Below are 23,533 nucleotides of genomic sequence, written 5' to 3'. Positions count from 1 at the left end.
CATCATTCATGCATTTGAGTGAACTACACATGCAAACTCCAAAATACTTGGGGGCTTCGTGCCAAGCAAATCTGTATAAGAAGAAAAGAGGAGTCAAAATTCAGTTCCAAATGACTTGGGGGCTTCCTGCCAATTAAAAAAAAAAAGGTCAAGCACAAGCACTTCAAAGTTTCTCATGCTAAACTAAGGTATGCCTTGGTTCCAAGAGTTGTGTGAACATTATTCACATCAGCAAGTCCAACTATATCATTCCAAGCAAAGTTACATTCTTCCAGCTCCTACTCTACAAGCAAAGAATTTATGGCACTTGCCTCATTTCAAATCTTCTTAGCCCCTGCCCCATTTCAAACATCATGCTAGTATATGAGCTCCTTAACCCCCAAAGCTCAATTTATCCATGCAACTCAAGATTGAACAAGTCCTCTCTGGAATGCTGCTTGCATCACCTCCATCTTTGGCACTGCCTACAGAATGCCCTGACTTTCTATGCCATTATCGGCTCCACAATCCACATGCTCTCTATTGGAAGCCAAAGATAAGAAATTCTTTCTTTTTCTTTCCTACCTTTTTAGATTTCACAATAAAATATATATATTATCATGCCACATGCCATACTTGTAAAAGCAGCACGAGCATGTCATCTATTCAAATATAAACATGTAATGATAAATTTTTTTATTATATATATATAAATCATGTTTTAGGCCAATACCAACAGAGTGAAGTTGGGCTATTCAGCTTCCTTTATCTCTTATCTTTCCCTTTGAAAGGAATACAAACACTAGACATTTACACACTACTCAAAGCACGAATATCATCATGTGCTTTAATAATTGCCAAAGCATCACATGCTTTCATATTACTAAAAGCAACCTTTGTTGGTTTAATATTGATGTGTGATTCATTCATTAGTTAATGATGTTGAATGACATTCATTTGAAATTGACAAATATCAATTATATTCATTTACAAGTTGCAACATATGTATTATTTTAACCACCATCTGCTTTGGTCATGCAGAAATTATATATCTATCAAGCACTTTGTCCTTTTAAAGACGATGAGTACACTTCTCTACACCTCAAGCCTCAAGGAGCATGGGACCCTATGTTCCTGCACCGATCAGCATCTCAACATGCTCAGTGGCGCCAAGCCATGCCAACAACAAAATTGTGCCATAGGAGATGATCTGACTATTGCCTCTGTCACACACTCAGCATTGTCGGCAGAAATACCCTTAGCAAGGAGAAGGGCATGCACTTACCCATGTGATAATTTCATGCTATGAATGGCCCGCTCTCCAAAGACAGCACATGCTAGGTTCCTCACGAGATTAATGAGGAAGTCCACATGAAAGCCCAGAGTTATGGCCTCACATATCGCGTCCGCCAACAAAGTAGTTTGTGATCAGTAATATCAAGGAGCTTCATGGCCCGTGAAGTACCAAGCCAAGAGCCCGGAAGGCGGCACTTGTCGAGAAGGAGGAGATGACCCCCGTGACCTCCATGAAACTCCCATATCGATCCATAAATTTCCGCAAAACCGCAACCGTCTCTGGATACACAAAAGTGCCTTGAAAAGGTGCCTAACCATCAAACCTGCGACAAAGCGGAAGAAGCTCATCAAAGGATCTTAGCACCACCATCAAAGAAGGCCTTGAACACCATGAAGGAATTCTCTCAATCTTGCCAAGACATGCTTTTCCACATCACCGTCTTTGTGGCTGTCATCAATAATCTCACCACGAGGCAGCACTGCTGGAAGCTGTGGAGAGGTGCCGGCAGTTGTGTTAGATGTGCTTGGGAAAGGATGAGTAGGAGGCTGCGCTGCTGGAAGGCGCAGGGCAGTGTCGACAGCTACGCCGGACGTCCCAAGAGGAGGAGTAGGAAGTGCGTCCTCCGTGACTTGTGAGATGCTCTCAACCTAAAAAAAAAATTGGCAGCATGTACCTTGCACCTACCACAACCTGACCTGTTAAAATCTCAAGCAACTCATGCATTTCAACCAAGTAGAGTGTACAGAACAAGCTGGAAATCTTTATCTCAATGCATTCCAAATCGCAACAATTCATGCATTTCATTATTTCCAACCAAGCAAAGCATACAAACCAGGCCGAAGCTCAATATCTAAAGCATTCTACATCAAAAGTTCTGACAGAAAGTATGGAACAATGTTGTGTTCCAAGTTTCCGACAACATGAGCTTTAGGCTCTCCGAACAAAAGGGGTACAACTCGAGCCCAGACGCAGTCAACTATGCTAAAGATCGATACACCCTACAGTTTCAAAAGGAAAAGCTACTACACACTGAGCCAGCCAGCCCCTACAACAAAGAAATGCAGCCTGCAAAATGAAATAAGGACAAGTGGTAGACAAAGATGGTGCTGGAAGATATGCCCTTTCTATTAAAAGAATATATATATATATATTACGGTGCGAAGAAGGAGAATCGGGTATCTCAACTAGATCACGGTGCATGACTAAAACAGAATAGAAGAAGCGCTATGGATGATCCTTTCGATGTTTCCACCATGCACCAAGCGCCATTCTCAGTCAAGGAGAAGGTCTCGTAGCTTACGGCACTGGCTCTCCAATTCATGTTCCTGAAGGCTTAACGCATTAACAACAACTCTTGCTTAAGGGGATCATGCATACATCTTCATGCTACAAGCAGCTCGTGCTCTAAAAATAGTGTGCTATAACTTCTTCTAAGCATTCATCGGGAAGACCATGCAAAATCCTAATAAGACACCCCCTTAAGCCCTTTCAGCACGCTGCTGTAAGGTCAAAAACGAAGTTTCCTTGGCAACCTTCAATCATTCGCGAAACATCTTTGGTAGTTGGGGCTGTCAACTCGCAATCAAACCACTGTGGCCAACCCTTAGTGATGCTGCAAGGGTATTGAAAAAAAAAAAAAAAGTAAGGTGGCCGCCGAAAACATGTCTTTCTTCTATACAACACCTGGAAATGAGAGTAGCTTCCTAAGCTTACTCAGTGCCTATGATGGAGTCTCGGTAAGTGTTTCTAAGCTATGAAGGTAGTTGTCCATTCTTCAACCCGTCGTGCAAGGGGAAATAGGCCATCACTCATCACAAAGATCATTGGGACTTATTATGTGAGTCCCTACAAGAATTACCAACGAGGAATATGCTGTAAAAGGGCAAAGTATGAAGCAGGTTCTCTGTGTTAAAGCCAAGAAATCTCCACGCTAGCATGCAAGCTATATGAACTTCACAGGCCAAGCAAAGCAAGCCATCTCATGCCAAGCGAAATGCATAAACAAAAAAAAAAAAAATAATAAAATAAAAATTTTGAAGCATCATGCAATCTATTACTCGAGCTTATGACAAGCAAAGTTCCCATTTCATGCTCAATCAATCATTCCAGCAGACCCTTTCACAAAGCAAGTGTTACAAACTGAACACCACTTACCTCCTAGTAACCTTTTTCACAAAAAACAAAAAATCCCTATGAGTTACAAGACATTCTTGCTGACCCACCATATACATGTTTATATCTATCCCTATAAAGCCAAGAAAAAAGTTAGCCATGTCCAAACTCTAAGCTCATAAGAGGAAACAAATGGTGCTCTCCTCCAGCTTTCCACAGCCTCTAACCCTATGTATTAATCATGCGGTTACAAGCATATGCTCGTGATGCATATAGTTCAATCAAAGAAGGTGGTCAAGAACGTAGCACACGCAAAGCAGACGCCAAGCATGGCAAGTCAAGCTCACGCCAAAGAAAAGGCTTAAGCAAATAACAAAGCAGCATGCAATTTATCCATGGCAAGCAAAATTCTCAAGCAATTCCCATGACAAACAAATTCTCCCTCAAAATGCAAAAAGATTCAAGCATTGCAGAGCATGCATTCTGTCAATTTCTATTTCCACAAGATCGGAGAAAAGTCCAGATTTAATCAAGCGTGTGTTCACAAGAAAAACAAGCCTAGGCCAAACACCAGTCTATGTCTATTCCTACAAAGCCAAAAGAAAGACTCAAGATTCCAGTGAAGAAGCAGAACTATTTACTGAGAAATCGAGATAGAAATCCAAATTGCCAAGTTGTGAAATTAGTACACTCGAAGCTTCCAGTGACAATGGATACAACGCAGGCTTCCAGTACCTACCCCTGCTTGTGCCAGAGACGTATACACCTACATAGAAAAAAACGCATCATGCAAAGTTCAGCCTTTTCACAAGCTCAAAAAATGGCCACCACATGATAAAAGGGGATGCTGGAAGCATAATCGCTATTGAAGCATAAATTTTTTCCAAAGACAAGTTGCAAGAGACCAAAACTCACTTTCATGCTATCAAAATCCTAGAAAATTAGACTTCTCATGCTTTCTCATGCTTTGGAGATTCTAAACAAGAGAATATGTTAGCCAAAATCAGACGCCAGAAAGGTACTCATACGCAAAGGGAGGCGCTGGAAGCATAATTTTCTCAAAGTGCAAGCAAACTCATCTATCAAGCATTTGACTAAATTCAGAAGGTGTGATACCAATCCACATGCTAAAAAAAAAAAAAAAAATTTCATTTCATTCAAGCATTCCAAGCAATTCGGGCATTTCAAGCAATTTGAAGAACTCATGCTCTTACGACAATTCCTTTCAACATCATGCTCAAGAACATGCTCTAGCAATACTCAGATCACCACTCAATGCCAACAGAAAGGACATGCTAAATTCCCAAGCAAAAGCAACATGCCAAGCAAAACTTGTACACAAGCTTTCCAACCATCCTAGCTAGAACATCCCACCTTTTGAAAATCACTATAAATCAAGCTTACAACCAACAAATCCCAGACTTTCCAGCTTAGAACTAGACATATCAAGCTTCATTTTTCCAAAATTTTGCTGCATTTCGAGCTAGGAAAGCATGTCAAACAGATTTCTAAAACAGCCCATGCAGCAGAAACTGTACAGCTCCAGCAACTTAACCCTTACTTTGAAATTCCACCGAAAATTCATTTTTTCTTCAAGTGACGCAAAACCAATTCCAACATAACCATTGAGAAGTCCATTTTCATGTCTCAAAAGCTCCAACTCAGATTTGAAAAGAAACATTTCAAAAGTTCAAAAAACAACCAGCAAGCTACTTTGATATATTTTGACAAACACTTGGCATGCATACCCAAGTGAACTCGTATGACTCTTGTTTATCACCAAGCTAGAATCCTAAATCAAAAGCTCAACCTCTGAATTATATTTCTAGTTCACAAAGGCATCAACATAGAAGACAAGCATGCAACAGAGGCATCAACATCAAGCATTCAAGCATAGAAGACAAGCATGCAACAAAGGCATCAACATCAACTCATGAACATGCTTCAGAAAAATGGAGGCAGAAAGCACTAGGATGGGTGGATGATTCTCAATTTTGGATATGTTATAAACAACATAATTTCGAGCAAATTTTGTGAAGCAAGTGCAATCATCCAAGCATCTTAAGTTAAAGACACATGCAAAAACAGAATCTGCAAAAACTCACCAGCCATGGATGAATGCAGAAGTTACAGACCAGCTTTGAGGTATCAGAACAATTCTACAAATTCTACAAATTTTACAGGCCATAGTACTCGAGCAGATGAGCAACTTTCATCAAGGAAGTTTTCTGATCCGAGCTTCCGAAATATGACTTATGTACTGATGCACAATACCCACGGGTTTGGGTCCTGAAGAAGAAGAAGAAAGAAGAGAATGAGGGAAAACCAGAAGATAAATCATGGCAAGACAAGTCACGTGCTTCAGGCACATGCCCTATCCCATTTCAAACAAAACGTTTTTCAGCACCTGCTCTATTTCAAACATCCTTCCAGCACATGCCTTACTTCAAACATCCTTCCAGCACATGCCCTATTTAAAATATTTTTCAGCACCTGCCCTGTTTCAAATATCCTTCTAGCACATGCCCTATTCCAAATACCCTCCCAGCACATGCTCTACTTCAAGCATTCTTCCAATATCTAGCCATCATGTCGCACACTATCACGTTCACTAAGGTTTTGTCTGCCAAATTCAAGTGTTCTAGGGCTGGTGCTGTAAACTCAACACAAGCCAAAGCCAAGCAATACCAAGCATACATGCAAAAATCAAGCATACATGCCAAAGCCAAGCATCCAAGCATACATGCCAATGCCAAGTATCCAAGCATACAAGTCAAAGCCAAGCATATATGTCAATGCCAAGCGTTAAGCCAGATACCAAGAATACATGCCAACATCAAGCGTGCAAATCAATACAACTCTTGCAAATCACAACCATGCAAAATCAAGTCTCTCTAGTCACTCAAGGAAATAAATCATGCAAGCTAAGTTATTTTGAGCTAATCCACCAAGCATTTTCTCCTATATCATGCCACAAAATAGGTCAACTCTTGGTAACTCTAGTAAGTAATCTCCAAAATTACAGTGTCTAGGAAAGTTCTTCAAGGCAACACCCTCGGTGTTTAAGAAGGATTGGGTTTTAAGCGGGACCATTGCGACCCCTCCAACCTTCCCGGAAAAAACTTGGCTGTAATTTCAGAGACACTTAACTGGTCATCCTTGAGTTGCTCCTAAACCCATGCCATGCCATGCCACTGCATTTTATTTTTGGGCTAGAAATTGATTATTTGGACCATTTCAACACACATTCATGGCCCCAATAATCAAGGGGGCTAATGTTGAGGCCCAAAAAATCCACGCTTCGGCCCAAATAAATTCTCAGCCCAATGCGATATCTTACCAAGAAGAAACCCAATTTGGGCACGCGAAAGTTCGCCATATGCGCTTATACACATGCCACGCCAAGCAAATAAACAACATGCCATGCTACAAGCTTAAGTGGGCACAAGCCACGCAAGATGCCCGGGGCTTGCTTGAGTGGGTTGTGGTATGGATGGTAATAGGTCGTCATGAGGCCCATTGATGGGAAGAGAAATGGAGGTTCCGGGTTGCTTGGGAGCCTCGGAACCCAAGCCCATTTCTTAGGCCCAAATATATGGGTGAGCAAAAAGGGGGAAAATAACCCAACCAAAATGACCCAACCAAAATAACCCAATCAAAGAAAAAATTAGCCCAACCAAGAAGCCCATCATTCAACAAAAATAGCCCATTTACTTAGTGAACCTTGGCCCATACAATTGCCATAGATGAACCACAAGCTCCAGCACCTAGCTGGAATAGAAGCCACGAAAAGGAAGTTTGAAAGAATCATTGAACAGAGCTGCTGAGAAGTGACAACACATGGGAAGGGATCAAGTTCCAAAAACAAAACATCAGAGAAACCAAGGGATGTTAACATGCAAGCTGCCAGGAAGAGAGACACTCTTCAAACCAACATCCACACCCCAACTCCTTCCTATCAGACCTAGCTTTGGAAAAATGAAGAAAACAAGGAAAAAAAAGATGGCTGAAAGTAGAAGTTATCCACTGAGACAGCTGCGGAAGGGGGCCTTGAGCTCCAAAATTCCTAATTTTGTGCAAATAGATCTGGGAAGTCTTACCAAAATAGGAAAAAGTCAAGATAAGAAAGGAAAAGGGGAAGGAAACCTTGCTAAGTTGGGGAAGAGACCATTAGGGTTTCTTGGGGAATGGAGGTTTCCCGCAGCTATAAAAGGAGGTCTCCTCCACCTAGCAAAAACCAACCCAGGCTGAGAGAGCAAGCTCCCTCTCTTACTAGCAAAATCCAGTAGCCCTATTCACTCTTCTTCTTCGTTCTTCTCTGTTAACAGACTATTTTCAGAGTCTGTCAAGCTGCCGGAAGAAGTAATGCCCTTCCTTTAGCCCCTTTTAGCCAAGATCATCCTGCAAACCTTGTCTCCCTCATCTTAAACACTCCCATTTCTCCCTAGGAAGCCTTATTCTCCTCTTTGGTGCTCAACTCATGCTGACCTTGCTCCCATGCCACAATCTCCTCATGCTAAGCTAAAACTTTATCTGTAAGCAAGCATAAATTACCTATAAGCAGCCATCATTTTCGTTGGTGAAGATAACCAGAACACTTTCTAAGGCTTTACTGCCCTTTCGAAGTGCTTTTGGGGCTTAATTTTTGAACTCAGGCACAGGGGGCAATTCCAGTAATTTCTGCTTTTCGGCAGCCCAGCCCATTTGCAGCTGCCGGAAGAAAAGACCCCCACACTAAGAAACCAAGGTCTGAAGAAGTTACGTTTAGAATGAACAAGAGCTAAGGTTTTTAAATTTCTTAAAAAGGCTTGAGATCGTGGGAGAAGAAGGCAAAACGACGCCTGATGTTAACTAGCTAGTAACTGCCCATGAAGTCTAGTTCAGTGGGTTGACGTGGGCAAATTACAATGGAAGGAAAGTGGCGCACACAATTAATGGCCAAATCATTAAGTCTGCAACCGTTCCAAAACAATTCAGACTTAGGGGGCATTGTTTGGGCCTAATTTGGCACGCCCTGTCCAAAATCAAAAAGCCCATGTCAATTTTTGGCAGCCACCGAAGTTTACCTTAAATTTGGGCCAATTCTCGACACACCCAGCCCATTTTTATCAGAAAGGCCCATGAACAAAACATTTGGACTTTTTATCCACTGAGATTAAAAGAAACTAGCCCAGCCTTTTTTTAACACAATTAAATCTCTGCCCCAAAAGGCTCAAAGTCAGCAGATCTTTTCTAAAAACCCTCACGTGACTACCTGTCTTTGAAAAGTCAGAAATTTCAACTATCTCAGAAGAGTTGATAGGAAGTTAATGAAGGCAAGTATAAAAGGAAGACGTCTCTGAATCTTTGCAGCCAAAAAAGATCAAAATCCCTTTCTCTATATAGAAAAATTCTACACCAGAGTAGATCTCATTTCCAAGGGATAAGCAGACTACATTTTCTAAAGAGATAAGTAGGGGGCAGGGAGTTGATCATCAGGAAAATTAAACTAACCATCATGGCAGATTGCACTCTTCCAAAGGGCAGTTAAATGATTAAAAAGGGATTAGGTTTTCTTTCAGGAAAAGAAGGGAAGTGATCACCACAAAAACTAACTGTTGATAGCTTTTCTGCCAGAATAGATGAAATTCCCCTTTTTCTTGGCATTTAAAATAAAAGATCTTGCTTTTGGAAAATCTGCCGCCCATTATTAAAAGATTAGAAGCCCCCACTCCAACATTTTCTATAAATATGAGAGGAGGTGAACAGATCAAAGGACAGCCAAAAACTAAATCAAAACAGAAACTCTGAATATCACAATTGACAAACTCAAAATGATCACTTGATCTCAAAAGCCTTCAAACACTGAAGTAGCCAAAGCTCATTGAGCCACAAGAAACAAGTCAGCTATAATTCAAAATCTCCGATTTCAGTTCAGTTTAGAGAAACAATTCTACAAAGCTAGATTTTTCTCATTACAAATTTGTTTCAGCATAAGCCAAATCAAGCAGAGTCCAATTTTTTTTCACAAATGTGAAAACCTCAACAAATTTATGGAAAGCCTTGATCAAGTAGAACAGGTACTACAGTGCAGTTCCAGCTCAGTAATCATCAAATCTAGCCACTTCTGCCCCTTCCAGACTTAAGAGGCTCCCATTATGCCCATTCAAAAAGCCTTCCAGGGCTTGAAATAGATTAAAGCTCTGCCAAACTCGAACGTTGCAATCGATTTACAGCTGAAGCTTGACAATTGAAGGTGTTGATGATCCAATCCAGCACAGACAAGCCCAGTCTAGTCCGGATCAAAAGTAGCTATCCAGGAAGAAATTGAAGTCCAACGCTGTTTTGTCTCTTTTAGAGTTGGTCTTTTCTTTTTTGAGCTTTGTACACTTTCTTATTATTTATTCTAGCCAGAACTACCAGTTTTGTACTGTGAAAAATTGTGAAGTCTTCACTAGTCTGAGGCAAGAAAATAACTTACTTGGGAGATATGGGAGATATTCATCACCCAAATTTACAATCACTTGTTTAGAAGTTAATAACTTGGGGAGCAAGTTATCTATTTTTAAGAAGTCTGCTAGGGTTTTTATTGCTAGCAGTGGCACGCTCATACACAAAAGAAAGTTGACTTGTTGACCATAAATGGTTTTCAAGCCAATGAGGAACTTTACCCTACCATCACAGGAACAAATTTAAAACGGGTGAACATTATCACACGCCAAAAAATCCAATGCCGCATGTGATAAAGTACAACATAACAAAGTGAGCCCACACGCTAGAAAATCCAAAGCCACTTGTGGCTAGACCAAACTATGTCCTACACTGGTGGACTACTTTATCACACGTCGGATAATCCAACGCCGCGTGTAATAAAGTACTAACATAACCAAATGAACCCACAAATAAAATCCTTACTAAATAATTAATCGACAAACTTCCATAATTACCACTTATAAATGCTCCCGAAACATATTGTAAAATTAAATCATATAAAAGCATTTTAATATCAACCTCAAGTACTAAACCACGAATAAACTAAATAAAAATCATTTCAACCAAAACTGAACACTCAAAAAATAAATACCATAAATAATTTATTTACTTAACTCAAGCCATGTATAATCCTTCAAAATTGTTCTCAAACCAAACTCGAATATGCATAATATACCATTTAGAAAACTAGTAACCATAAATCATCAATTCCATTAAACAACACAAATAATAATCACAATCCAAGAGTTTCATAAAACTATTTAGAACACAAATGTCCACTCACCTCGTAATAATCCTATCCGAAATTAAATTCTCAATTTCAAATTTATACAAATTTAACACATCCCAATGATATCATGGTTAAAACAATAACATTCAGTAAACTGAGTTCAAAATTAACCGGTATCAGCATAGACCGAAATCCAAATTCGTATACTAACATTAATAATAATAACAATACCTATAGTAACCCCAGTAAATCCTAGATATCATTCTAAAAGTTGAGACTAGCTCGAGCATCCTCCCGCACACCGACAACTCATCATACGTGTAGGCGACATTCATAACAATTCAAGGAAGGTACATATCCTGATGCAAAATTCCAATTTCCCAAAATAAATTTTTTCCATCTAATAAAATAACACCCATACTTCCTTGTTGAAAACCAAAATAAAAACATAATTAAGAAAACACCAAATCTAAACAAGCCCTTTCAATTTTATTAATATTCAAAACACTATTCATATACTTAGGAATACACATTCTCTGAAAATCCCATAAAACAAGATAATAAAATCCAAAACACTATATCTTACACAAAGTCACCATAATCCTTTATAAATAATATTAATGGCACTCATAATAATAGTAATAATAATAAGTAGTCCAAAAATTCCCATGATCACGTATCTCATCCTAAGAAATTCACTAGTTTGACTCAGATTACCCATAAATTTTAATATCCGTTCTCAAATCAATTCCACATACGTATAATATACCATTCAGTAACCCAGAACTCATAACCCATATTATTCATTTTCCAAGACTACCTTTTAAAACCAGCATCAATATCCAATGTACCCATAACCTAAACACATAGACATATATTTGAGTGTAAACATATAATCGACATTTAATTAGATCCTTACTGACACCAAACCCCTGTATCAAACCATAAGTGAATTATAATAACAACATATATATACAAACAGAAAGTCTTGTGTCACATGGTAATGGTTGAAACCGAAACGATAGCTCACTTTTATAACCTCATCAACCAAGATACCCATTACCAAAACAAATCAGTTTCCCACCAACACCACTACTATACCCAATATCACAACTTCAAAATAAATCCAAGTTTTCAACAATACGCTATAACCTCCTTTCAAAATCCAACATATTTATCAGTGGCGAACAATTCCAGTAATACTATCCGGTACTGTAAGGCCAAAATTGAAATATACACCCAAGCCCATAATTCCCAAAAACTTAACGTGTATACACAACCTTGGAAAGGTCCTAAAGCCATTCTAATTCATTCCCAAAAGATGAGACAGTCTCAAAAGACCTGTGGTCAACAGTTGGTCAAACTTCTTGTTTTTGTTCAACCGGACCCATGGGGCCCACGACCACCGATTTCTGATTCAAAAGTTCCTACAGTTTCAACAGCGTTTACCAAACATGTCATACAAGTTTGGTCCAGATAGAGAGGTAGGATCGCTCGCGATCGCACTATCGGACGGTCACCGTTTTACGCAAACTTTGAGTCGTTGAATTGGAGCATGCGGGACTCCAATTCTCGATCCACGAATTCCTACATGATCCTAGATATACCTAGATCAACATATATGGAAATGGAGTCAATCCAACGGTCTGAACATATCAAACCCGGATAACGTCTAATATACGTAAATCTGATCGACATTCAACCGATAACCAAATTCAAATCTGAGTATACCGTCATGCTTGGGACTACATGGGGACCATTTTAGGACTAAATGGACCACCTAAACATGGCCCACGCGTCGCCACACACTCCTGCAGCGCGTGGGTGTCTTGAGAAAATTCCAGCGAACGGAAAATTCTCGAAACACCCATAAATACCTATACCTACATAATCAGGAAAACTAGTGGAGGCCAGATGAGGAGGTTGATAGCCAAAAACAGTGGCCAGCTGTTCGTGGAGAGAGAGAGTGAGCGTGAAGTCATGAGGGGGAGAGAGAGAGAGAGAGAGAGAGAGAGAGAGAAAAAAAAAAGTTTTTAAAAGTCCAACTTCAAGTTATTTACGGTTGTGCCACTACACTTTCGTTACAACTCTGATTTGAGCCCACTATGTGTCTACAAACTTGTGTCGACGCGCTCTACACAACGGTGTAATTCATTTTCCCAAAATCCTACAGGATTAAAAAGAGACCAAAATGACCCTATCCCCAAGGGCAAAATTGTAATTTCACAATTAATTAAATTAAATAATTTAAATGGATAATTAGAATAGGGTTGGGGTGTTACAGCAAGTGTCAAATTAAGTATGGTATTCGCTCTAATATGCATCTGATTAACTCAATTAAAAGTGCAGATGGTGATGAAGCATCAAGATAATCAACCAAGTTACTAAGCACAATGATTAAGAATCCAACATCAAATAGCAATCAATAGATAGGTACAATAAGAAAACTAGATTATCATACCAGGGCCACATCATGCCCTAGAAACAGAAAATTAGTTACACATAATCATAGAATTCGGCATAAGCCAAAACAAAAGGAAGAAAAAATAAAACTTAGCCAACTGCGGTACTCTTACTGCGTCGGCAATTTCTCTTAGTCTTTGCGTGACTCCAAAGGAGTTGTTTCTCATCCTTAAATAAAACACCACATGTCTACTCCTATGGTATTTGGGCTTTTACAGTAGTCCAAAAATAAAGAAAAACCTAATTAAAACATAAATCCAAAATGGGTAAGTAATTGACTCTTCTTCCTACTTGGATTGGGATAACACGTCAGTTACTTTGCACACACGTCTAAGATTGTTCCTCCTCCAAAACAATTTGGGAATTGTCTCATCTTTCTAGCCATATATTGCACGCCTTGAGGAAAATTCAGGAAAGTCTTCAAATAATCATTCTTCCACAACAGTACAGTTTCGACGAGATTGCACCTTATGCTGGCTTAACTTCAAAGACTGCTTTCATTGGCTGCTCTGTAAATTCTAGAAACATTCCACAATCATCTTCAAGATCTTAGCTTTCATCCAAAACTAGTCTTGTACCAAAAAATTGTATTTCCATTGAAATCAAATTACTTGCTTTGGAAAGCTGAAAATTGAGAAAATAAAGTAATAAGTCCTTTTTAAATCAAATTTTCTTACAAAAACTATGTATATATAGTACATAAATATGTAAATTGATAGGCTTATCAGTCTTGTCGATTGGCTCCTTGAAAATTTTGTTCACCACTCCGGCGTTCTTCGGCCCAAATGGCATGACTTTGTTGCAATATGTGCCTCTTTTGAATATGAAGGAGGTCTTTGCCTTGTCATCTTCATGCATCATGATCTGATTATAGCTGGAGTAGGCATCCATGAAGCTTAGCAGTTGATTGCCAGAAGTTGAATCTACGAGCTGCTCAATTCTTGGTAATGGAAAGTTGTCTTTAGGGTATGCCTTGCTGAGGTCTGTGTAGTCGACACAAACTCTTCACAGGTCCTTATCTTTTTTTGCTACTAGAACAGAATTCGCCAGCCATTTTGCGTAAGAGACTTTTTGAATGAAACCGACAGCAAGGAACTTGTCGATCTCAGCCTCAATGATGGTAACTCACTTGGGAGTGAAGTTACATCTATTATGCACTACTGGCTTGATGGTTGAGTTGATGTGAAGGCAATGGAAGATGATTTGGGGATTGATGCTTAGCATGTCGAATGGTGACCATGTGAATATGCCTTTGTTGTTTTGGAGGAAGGCTACAAGCTTTGCCTTCTTCTCCTAGCTTAGGCACAAGCCGATCCGCGTTTTTTTCTCCAGCTTGTCAGGATCACGGGGTACTAGCTCAACGTCCTCTTCGAGCTTCCATCCTTCTTCAGGAGAGGCCTCCAAAAGAATTCCCTCGACTTGGTCCTGATTCTTTGATTGCTATTGGGAAGTAGTTATTCCCTTTCCTTTCTGGTCTGCTTGACTGTTAGAAATAGGATATGTTTTCTCCTCAGCTTATTCTACTCCCTTCATATCTTCTGAATTCACATGGAGGAACTGTGTTTACTTGCTTTTCTTCAGCCATTGAGCTGAGCATTTTCTCTCCATTGCCTGATCGCTTGATCTGGCCTACATCTGAGGATTGGGTAGTGGATTTTCTGATGTGTGGTGAATGTGATGGCAATGATTTTGCCAATCCATGGTCTACCCAGTATGCCATTGTAAAAGGAGACTTTGTCAATGACCATGAAGGTTTATGAGCTGATTACTGATGTAGAGTAGACGTCGAGGACGATCGTGCCCAAGGTAACCATAGTCGCCCCATTGAAGCCATCAGTGACTTGGCTAATTTGTTGATCTTTGTCTCCAGACCCATCTGTTGGAAGACTGCCAATTGTAGGATGTTGGCTACACTGGCCTCATCTGCGTGGACTCAATCGACCATAGTCTGAACTATTTGGATGTTAATGATGAAGGCATCGATGTGCGGCAGATCAACGCTAATTAGATCTTTCATTTGGAAGCCGATCACGGGATCGTCTTCTGCTAGTGGAAGGGTGGTTGAGTTTGGCATGTTTAGTCTGTTTAGTCTTCCTCTTCATTTCTTTGCTGGTCAACTCGGACTCCTTCGAGTCAGCCAGGATCATGTTCATCCTCATGACCTTTTGGGATGGTTCCTTGGCGGTATCGCAGTCCTCAATCTGCTGGATGGCCTGCTTTATAATGAATTTCGTGCAATGGCCTACCCTCACTAGTTCTTTGAGGTGCTTTTTCATGCAAAGCAACCATTCATGTAGTGTCTGTATCCCCAATGTAAGGCACAGTATTTGTGGGCATTCTTCTTATCCGTGTCCTCTCTTAGAGGCGGCAGTCTCCTCACCCAAGGTTTATCTTTCACTTGGGGTAGGATTTGATGTATGGGGATGGAAAACTTAGTGAAGTTCTCATTCGCCCGAGGGTCCCCTTGGGATTTGTTCTTGGTGTTGTTGTCGATTCAGCTGCACCAAAATTGATTCAACTGCATCCTCAGCTTGTGATACTCGTAAGTGCATGAGCCGTTCGGTAGTATAACATATGTAAGTGCGAGATCGATCCCACGAGGATTGATGATAGGTTGACTCAATTTGATCCCTGCATAAAACAAAAAACAAGAAAGAAAAGAACTAAAAACAAGAAAGAAGAAAAGAACTAACTCAAGCGAATAAGTTAACAAGTTCAATTCAGATTCTCAGATTGATTCTAGCTAAAGTATGATTAAGCCATGGTGTCTGGTCCTAATCTTGTATTCCTAATTCCCTAATTAGATCCTTGTTGTCAAACCTAAATTCAGCATTAGAAATCCATTAAGCAAAGAAGAATGTTTTAAACAACCAAGCATATATCTAATCTCTGTTGCCGAATGTCCATACATACTCTTGCTATTCATAGTTCAATTCAAATTAAAGCATATGGTGTCTACTCTTAATTCCAATCAAGATAGCTAACATACAAGTTTAATGGTGATCAATCATTCAAACAAGCATATTAACTTATAAGTATAATGAATAAGAACAAGAACCGTAATTGAAACTTGGAAACTAATCAAACTTGAAAACTTAAAATAAGAAATTACATGATAATGAAAAATTAAGTACAACTAAGAAGAACATAAAGGAAAATTTAGCCAAAGGGTTTTGTTACAACAATTGAGAACTTAAAAGAAAAAACTAAGAGAATTTGAGGGAGAGAAGGGTGTGTTTGAAAGCTTGGAGACCTTCACTATTTATAGTCCTAAGGGAAGTAAAAATCTAATTTTAACATTGCCTCCACCTACAACATCTACTTCACCAACTTTACCTAACTTCTCCGTCGCCTTATTCATCTGCGTTACTCTAGGAGTATTTGGGCGTACTCTACCGCCGATTGTCACGCTGAGTCGCGGGGTCGTGGAAAAACAAAGACAGCCAGATGAATAAGGCGATGGAAAGCAAATGCCCGCGACAATTCAAACGTCAAAAACACAAAAAGAAGGGAAGCAACACGAGGAATTCCCAGGAGGTCACCCATCCTAGTACTACTCTCGCCCAAACTCGCTTAACTCCGGAGTTCTGATAGGATCCGGTGCATGTGAGTTGGTATGATCGCATCCGTTAGCTTATAACGCCTAAAAGTATATAAGCCACGTTTGAGCCATGCCATATGGCCTGCCTAACGACAATTGAACACGAAAAAAAACCCCAATAATTCCGGCAGTGCGTCGGTCCCGTTCCTTTCCGGCGCCTAGTTAATTGGGGACGAGCTCCTCGGGGTGACGTCGGACGGATGGCGGAAGCAATTGAAGAGAAGCTGGGGATACGGCAAATCGGGTAATCCGCATCTCTGGGCTCCAACCTCAGAATTAGGCCCACGAACAGTCGATTTGAAGAGAACGGCGTCGCGAGTTAAACTCATTGCGTTGCCATGACTTACGGGCTTTTTCGGGCATCCGACACCGTTTGCTAGGGCGAAATTCAGTTTTCAGAAACTTTGTCATTTTCCTATTTTAATTCCTCTGTGGGCAGGCTTTCTAGGAGTATTTGAGCGTGCTCTGCCCCCGATTGACGCGCTGCGTCGCGGGGTCTTGGAAAAACAAAGACAGCCAGATGAATAAGGCGACGGAAAGCAAACGCCCGCGACAATTGAAACGTCAAAAACACAAAAAGAAGGGATGCAACACGAGGACTTCCCAGGAGGTCACCCATCCTAGTACTACTAGTGCCCAAACTCGCTTAACTTCGGAGTTCTGATGGGATCCGGTTCGTGTGAGTTGGTATGATCGCATCCGTTAGCTTATAACGCCTAAAAGTATATAAGCCACGTTTGAGCCATGCCATATGGCCTACCTAACAACAATTGAGCACGAAAAAAAACCCCAATAATTCCGGCAGTGCGATGGTCCCGCTCCTTTCCGGCACCTAGTTAATTGGAGACGAGCTCCTCGGAGTGACGTCGGACGGATGGTGGAAGCAATTGAAGAGGAGCTGGGGCGACGGCAAATCGGGTAATCCGCATATCTGGGCTCCGACCTCAGAATTAGGCCCACGAACAGTCGATTTGAAGAGAACGGCGTCGCGAGTTAAACTCATGGCGTTGCCATGACTTACGGGCTTTTTCGGGCATCCGACACCGTTTGCTAGGGCGAAATTCAGTTTTCGGAAACTTTTTCTTTGTCATTTTCCTATTTGAATTCCTCTGTGGGCAGGCTTTCTAGGAGCATTTGAGCGTGCTCTGCCCCCGATTGACGCGCTGCGTCGCGGGGTCTTGGAAAAACAAAGACAGCCAGACGAATAAGGCGACGGAAAGCAAACGCCCGCGACAATGGAAACGTCAAAAACACAAAAAGAAGGATGCAACACGAGGACTTCCCAGGAGGTCACCCATCCTAGTACTACTCTCGCCCAAACTCGCTTGACTTCAGAGTTCTGATGGGATCCGGTGCATGTGAGTTGGTATGATCGCATCCGTTAGCTTATAGCGCCTAAAAGTATATAAGCCACGTTTGAGCCATGCCATATGGCCTACCTAACGACAATTGAACACGAAAAAAAATCCCAATTATTCCGGCAGTGCCACGGTCCCGCTCCTTTCCGGCACCTAGTTAATTGGAGACGAGCTCCTCGGGGTGACGTCGGACGGATGGCGGAAACAATTGAGGAGGAGCTGGGGCGACGGCAAATTGGGTAATCCGCATATCTGGGCTCCGACCTCAGAATTAGGCCCACGAACAGTCGATTTGAAGAGAACGGCGTCGCAAGTTAAACTCATTGCTTTGCCATGACTTACGGGCTTTTTCGGGCATCCGACACCGTTTGCTAGGGCGAAATTCAGTTTTTGGAAACTTTGTCATTTTCCTATTTTAATTCCTAAACGCCCGCGACAATTGAAACGTCAAAAACACAAAAAGAAGGGATGCAACACGAGGACTTCCGAGGAGGTCACCCATCCTAGTACTACTCGCCCAAACCCAAACTTGCTTAACCCGGGAGTTACGATGGGATCCGGTGCATGTGAGTTGGTATGATCGCATCCGTTAACTTATAGCGCCTAAAAGTATATAAGCCACGTTTGAGCCATGCCATATGGCCTACCTAACGACAATTGAACACGAAAAAAACCCCAATAATTCCGGCAGTGCGCCGGTCCCGCTCCTTTCCGGCACCTAGTTGATTGGAGGCGAGCTCCTCGGGGTGACGTCGGACGGATGGCGGAAGCAATTGAAGAGGAGCTGGGGCGACGGCAAATCGGGTAATCAGCATATCTGGGCCCCGACCTCAGAATTAGGCCCACGAACAGTCGATTTGAAGAGAACGGCGTCGCGAGTTAAACTCATTGCTTTGCCATGACTTACGGGCTTTTTTGGGCATCCGACACCGTTTGCTAGGGCGAAATTCAGTTTTCGGAAACTTTGTCATTTTCCTATTTTAATTCCTAAGCGCCCGCGACAATTGAAACGTCAAAAACACAAAAAGAAGGGATGCAACACGAGGACTTCCCAGGAGGTCACCCATCCTAGTACTACTCTCGCCCAAACTCGCTTAACTACGGAGTTCTGATGGGATCCGGTGCATGTGAGTTGGTATGATCGCATCCGTTAGCTTATAACGCCTAAAAGTATATAAGCCCCGTTTGAGCCATGCCATATGGCCTGCCTAACGACGATTGAACAGGAAAAAAAACCCCAATAATTCCGGCAGCGCGCCGGTCCCGCTCCTTTCCGGCACCTAGTTGATTGGAGACGAGCTCCTCGGGGTGGCGTCGGACGGATGGCGGAAGCAATTGAAGAGGAGCTGGGGCGACGGCAAATCGGGTAATCCGCATATCTGGGCCCCGACCTCAGAATTAGGCCCACGAACAGTCGATTTGAAGAAAACGGCGTCGCGAGTTAAACTCATTGCTTTGCCATGACTTACGGGCTTTTTCGGGCATCCGACACCGTTTGCTAGGGCGAAATTCAGTTTTCGGAAACTTTGTCATTTCCTATTTTAATTCCTAAATGCGCGACAATTGAAGCGTCAAAAAGACAAAAAGAAGGGATGCAACACGAGGACTTCCCAGGAGGTCACCCATCCTAGTACTACTCTCGCCCAAACTCGCTTAACTTCGGAGTTCTGATGGGATTCGGTGCATGTGAGTTGGTATGATCGCATCCGTTAGCTTATAACGCCTAAAAGTATATAAGCCGCGTTTGAGCCATGCCATATGGCCTACCTAACGACAATTGAACACGAAAAAAAATCCCAATTATTCCGGCAGTGCCCCGGTCCCGCTCCTTTCCGGCACCTAGTTAATTGGAGGCGAGCTCCTCGGGGTGACGTCGGACGGATGGCGGAAGCAATTGAAGAGCAGCTGGGTCGACGGCAAATCGGGTAATCCGCATATCTGGGCTCCGACCTCAGAATTCGGCCCACGAACAGTCGATTCGAAGAAAACGGCGTCGCGAGTTAAACTCATTGCGCTGCCATGACTCACGGGCTTTTTCGGGCATCCGACACCGTTTGCTAGGGCGAAACTCAGTTTTCGAAAACTTTGCCATTTTCCTATTTTAATTCCTAAGCGCCGAGGCGACAATTGAAACGTCAAAAACACAAAAAGAAGGGATGCAACACGAGGACTTCCCAGGAGGTCACCCATCCTAGTACTACTCGCGCCCAAACTCGCTTAACTTCGGAGTTCTGATGGGATCCGGTGCATGTGAGTTGGTATGATCGCATCCGTTAGCTTATAGCGCCTAAAAGTATATAAGCCACGTTTGAGCCATGCCATATGGCCTACCTAACGACAATTGAACACGAAAAAAAATCCCAATTATTCCGGCAGTGCCCCGGTCCCGCTCCTTTCCGGCACCTAGTTAATTGGAGACGAGCTCCTCGGGGTGGCGTCGGACGGATGGCGGAAGCAATTGAGGAGGAGCTGGGGCGACGGCAAATTGGGTAATCCGCATATCTGGGCTCCGACCTCAGAATTAGGCCCACGAACAGTCGATTTGAAGAGAACGGCGTCTCGAGTTAAACTCATTGCGTTGCCATGACTTACGGGCTTTTTCGGGCATCCGACACCGTTTGCTAAGGCGAAATTCAGTTTTCGGAAAATTTGTCATTTTCCTATTTTTAATTCCTAAGCGCCGCGACAAATGAAACGTCAAAAAGACAAAAAGAAGGGATGCAACACGAGGACTTCCCGGGAGGTCACCCATCCTAGTACTACTCTCGCCCAAACTCGCTTAACTTCGGAGTTCTGATGGGATCCGGTGCATGTGAGTTGGTATGATCGCATCCGTTAACTTATAACGCCTAAAAGTATATAAGCCACGTTTGAGCCATGCCATATGGCCTACCTAACGACAATTGAACACGAAAAGCACCCCAAATAATTCCGGTCCGCTCCTTTCCGGCACTAGTTAATTGGAGGCGAGCTCCTCGGGGTGACGTCGGACGGATGGCGGAAGCAATTGAGGAGGAGCTGGGGCGACGGCAAATTGGGTAATCCGCATATCTGGGCTCCGACCTCAGAATTAGGCCCACGAACGGTCGATTTGAAGAGAACGGCGTCGCGAGTTAAACTCATTGCTTTGCCATGACTTACGGGCTTTTTCGGGCATCCGACACCGTTTGCTAAGGCGAAATTCAGTTTTCGGAAACTTTGTCATTTTCCTATTTTAATTCCTAAACGCCCGCGACAATTGAAACGTCAAAAACACAAAAAGAAGGGATGCAACACGAGGACTTCCCAGGAGGTCAACCATCCTAGTACTACTCTCGCCCAAACTCGCTTAACTTCGGAGTTCTGATGGGATCCGGTGCATGTGAGTTGGTATGATCGCATCCGTTAGCTTATGACGCCTAAAAGAATATAAGCCACGTTTGAGCCATGCCATATGGCCTACCTAACGACAATTGAACACGAAAAAAAATCCCAATAATTCCGGCAGTGCGCCGGTCCCGCTCCTTTCCGGCCCCTAGTTAATTGGGAGACGAGCTCCTCGGGGTGACGTCGGACGGATGGCGGAAGCAATTGAGGAGGAGCTGGGGCGACGGCAAATTGGGTAATCCGCATATCGGGGCTCCGACCTCAGAATTAGGCCCACGAACAGTCGATTTGAAGAGAACGGCGTCGCGAGTTAAACTCATTGCTTTGCCATGACTTACGGGCTTTTTCGGGCATCCGACACCGTTTGCTAGGGCTAAATTCAGTTTTCGGAAACTTTGTGTTTTTCCTATTTTAATTCCTAAACGCCCGCGACAATTGAAGCGTCAAAAAGACAAAAAGAAGGGATGCAACACGAGGACTTCCCAGGAGGTCACCCATCCTAGTACTACTCTAGCCCAAACTCGCTTAACTTCGAAGTTCTGATGGGATCCGGTGCATGTGAGTTGGTATGATCGCATCCGTTAGCTTATAGCGCCTAAAAGTATATAAGCCACGTTTGAGCCATGCCATATGGCCTACCTAACGACAATTGAACAGGAAAAAAACCCCCGATAATTCCATTCCGGCAGTGCGTCGGTCCCGCTCCTTTTTCATTTTCGTTCCTTTCCGGATCCCAGTTAATTGGAGGCGTGCTCCTCGGGGTGACGTGGGACGGATGGCGGAAGCGGTTGAAGAGGAGCTGGGTCGACGGCAAATCGGGTAATCCGCATATCTGGGCTCCGACCTCAGAATTAGGCCCACGAACAGTCGATTTGAAGAGAACGGCGTCGGGAGTTAAACTCATTGCTTTGCCATGACTTACGGGCTTTTTCGGGCATCCGACACCGTTTGCTAGGGCGAAATTCAGTTTTCGGAAACTTTGTCATTTCCTATTTTAATTCCTAAGCGCCCGCGACAATTGAAACGTCAAAAACACAAAAAGAAGGGATGCAACACGAGGACTTCCAGGAGGTCACCCATCCTAGTACTACTCTCGCCCAAACTCGCTTAACTTCGGAGTTCTGATGGGATCCGGTGCATGTGAGTTGGTATGATCGCTTCCGTTAGCTTATAACGCCTAAAAGTATATAAGCCACGTTTGAGCCATGCCATATGGGCTACCTAACGACAATTGAACACGAAAAGCACCCCCAATAATTACGGCAGTGCGTCGGTCCCGCTCCTTTTTCATTTTCGTTCCTTTCCGGCACCCAGTTAATTGGAGACGAGCTCCTCGGGGTGGCGTCGGACGGATGGCGGAAGCAATTGAAGAGCAGCTGGGTCGACGGCAAATCGGGTAATCCGCATATCTGGGCTCCGACCTCAGAATTCGGCCCACGACCAGTCGATTCGAAGAGAACGGCGTCGCGAGTTAAACTCATTGCGCTGCTGTGACTCACGGGCTTTTTCGGGATCCGACACCGTTTGCTAGGGCGAAACTCAGTTTTCGAAAACTTTGTCATTTTTCTATTTTAATTCCTAATTGCGCGACAATTGAAACGTCAAAAACACAAAAAGAAGGGATGCAACACGAGGACTTCCCAGGAGGTCACCCATCCTAGTACTACTCTCGCCCAAACTCGCTTAACTTCGGAGTTCTGATGGGATCCGGTGCATGTGAGGTGGTATGATCGCATCCGTTAGCTTATAACGCCTAAAAGTATATAAGCCGCGTTTGAGCCATGCCATATGGGCTACCTAACGACAATTGAACACGAAAAGCACCCCCAATAATTCCGGCAGTGCGTCGGTCCCGCTCCTTTTTCATTTTAGTTCCTTTCCGGCACCCAGTTAATTGGAGACGAGCTCCTCGGGGTGACGTCGGACGGATGGCGGAAGCAATTGAAGAGGAGCTGGGGCAACGGCAAATCGGGTAATCCACATATCTGGGCCCCGACCTCAGAATTAGGCCCACGAACAGTCGATTTGAAGAGAACGGCGTCGCGAGTTAAACTCATTGCGTTGCCATGACTTACGGGCTTTTTCGGGCATCGACACCGTTTGCTAGGGCGAAATTCAGTTTTCGGAAACTTTGTCATTTTCCTATTTTAATTCCT

General features: G+C 42.8%; 11 non-coding genes and 1 pseudogene across 11 annotated transcripts; all 12 read right to left on the bottom strand.

Annotated features, from left to right (window-relative positions):
• Positions 1-16,561: 16,561 nt before the first annotated feature.
• Positions 16,562-16,680, bottom strand: LOC117612754. The gene has a single exon (XR_004583544.1). It is a non-coding gene; the product is annotated as a 5S ribosomal RNA (ribosomal RNA).
• A 555-nt stretch (positions 16,681-17,235) lies between these two features.
• LOC117612757 lies at positions 17,236-17,354 on the bottom strand. The gene has a single exon (XR_004583547.1). It is a non-coding gene; the product is annotated as a 5S ribosomal RNA (ribosomal RNA).
• A 560-nt stretch (positions 17,355-17,914) lies between these two features.
• LOC117612750 lies at positions 17,915-18,033 on the bottom strand. Its single transcript, XR_004583540.1, has one exon. It is a non-coding gene; the product is annotated as a 5S ribosomal RNA (ribosomal RNA).
• Positions 18,034-18,476: 443 nt separating this feature from the next.
• LOC117612763 lies at positions 18,477-18,599 on the bottom strand (annotated as a pseudogene).
• Positions 18,600-19,041: 442 nt separating this feature from the next.
• On the bottom strand, positions 19,042-19,160 carry LOC117612766. The gene has a single exon (XR_004583553.1). It is a non-coding gene; the product is annotated as a 5S ribosomal RNA (ribosomal RNA).
• A 440-nt stretch (positions 19,161-19,600) lies between these two features.
• Positions 19,601-19,719, bottom strand: LOC117612749. Its single transcript, XR_004583539.1, has one exon. It is a non-coding gene; the product is annotated as a 5S ribosomal RNA (ribosomal RNA).
• Positions 19,720-20,164: 445 nt separating this feature from the next.
• Positions 20,165-20,283, bottom strand: LOC117612748. Its single transcript, XR_004583538.1, has one exon. It is a non-coding gene; the product is annotated as a 5S ribosomal RNA (ribosomal RNA).
• A 443-nt stretch (positions 20,284-20,726) lies between these two features.
• Positions 20,727-20,845, bottom strand: LOC117612759. Its single transcript, XR_004583549.1, has one exon. It is a non-coding gene; the product is annotated as a 5S ribosomal RNA (ribosomal RNA).
• Positions 20,846-21,275: 430 nt separating this feature from the next.
• Positions 21,276-21,394, bottom strand: LOC117612767. Its single transcript, XR_004583555.1, has one exon. It is a non-coding gene; the product is annotated as a 5S ribosomal RNA (ribosomal RNA).
• A 444-nt stretch (positions 21,395-21,838) lies between these two features.
• LOC117612751 lies at positions 21,839-21,957 on the bottom strand. Its single transcript, XR_004583541.1, has one exon. It is a non-coding gene; the product is annotated as a 5S ribosomal RNA (ribosomal RNA).
• A 464-nt stretch (positions 21,958-22,421) lies between these two features.
• LOC117612753 lies at positions 22,422-22,539 on the bottom strand. Its single transcript, XR_004583543.1, has one exon. It is a non-coding gene; the product is annotated as a 5S ribosomal RNA (ribosomal RNA).
• Positions 22,540-22,996: 457 nt separating this feature from the next.
• Positions 22,997-23,115, bottom strand: LOC117612768. Its single transcript, XR_004583556.1, has one exon. It is a non-coding gene; the product is annotated as a 5S ribosomal RNA (ribosomal RNA).
• Between the last annotated feature and the right edge of the window lie 418 nt (positions 23,116-23,533).

Source organism: Prunus dulcis, unplaced genomic scaffold (assembly GCF_902201215.1).
Source record: "Prunus dulcis unplaced genomic scaffold, ALMONDv2, whole genome shotgun sequence".
Taxonomy (NCBI): Eukaryota; Viridiplantae; Streptophyta; class Magnoliopsida; order Rosales; family Rosaceae; genus Prunus; species Prunus dulcis.
Note: the sequence above shows the minus strand (reverse complement) of the source record. Positions and strands in the feature narration are given on the sequence as shown.